Source organism: Etheostoma spectabile, chromosome 5 (genome assembly GCF_008692095.1).
Source record: "Etheostoma spectabile isolate EspeVRDwgs_2016 chromosome 5, UIUC_Espe_1.0, whole genome shotgun sequence".
In the NCBI taxonomy this organism is placed as follows: domain Eukaryota; kingdom Metazoa; phylum Chordata; class Actinopteri; order Perciformes; family Percidae; genus Etheostoma; species Etheostoma spectabile.
Genome location: NC_045737.1, coordinates 35,247,247 through 35,247,608, shown reverse-complemented (window position 1 = coordinate 35,247,608; position 362 = coordinate 35,247,247). Strand labels below are relative to the sequence as shown.

At 43.4% G+C, this 362-nt stretch overlaps 1 protein-coding gene across 1 annotated transcript in view; it reads left to right on the top strand.

Moving 5' to 3' along the window:
* tnfaip6 (tumor necrosis factor, alpha-induced protein 6) overlaps positions 1–362 on the top strand; it is a gene marked incomplete at its 5' end in the record, with an annotated part of 19,689 nt that overhangs the window by 15,209 nt on the left and 4,118 nt on the right.

The window sequence follows — 362 nt, the reverse complement described above, 5'->3', positions numbered from 1 at the left end:
CAGGCTGTTAGGATGCTGAACTCTCTCCCACCTCTCCCCCCTCCACCCTCAGTTACATAAACATCCTGGACTTTGGACCCAAAATGGCTGCCTTGCACCACTCCACTTGCACTACTCCACTTGTATACTTGCACACTTTGCAACTTGTTGTCCTGTTGTCCTGAAAACACTTCTGAACACACTTCTGTTGCTCTTACATAACTTGCACCATTATGCCACTTGCATACTTAGGTAAAACAGAACTACCTCAGCCATTTATTGGCCTGACTTTTGCATTATATTGACTGTCTACTGTACGCACAATTGCACATTCTCAACTCAAATTTTGCTGCTCTTATTTTCTTCATTGTATGTGCCTTCTT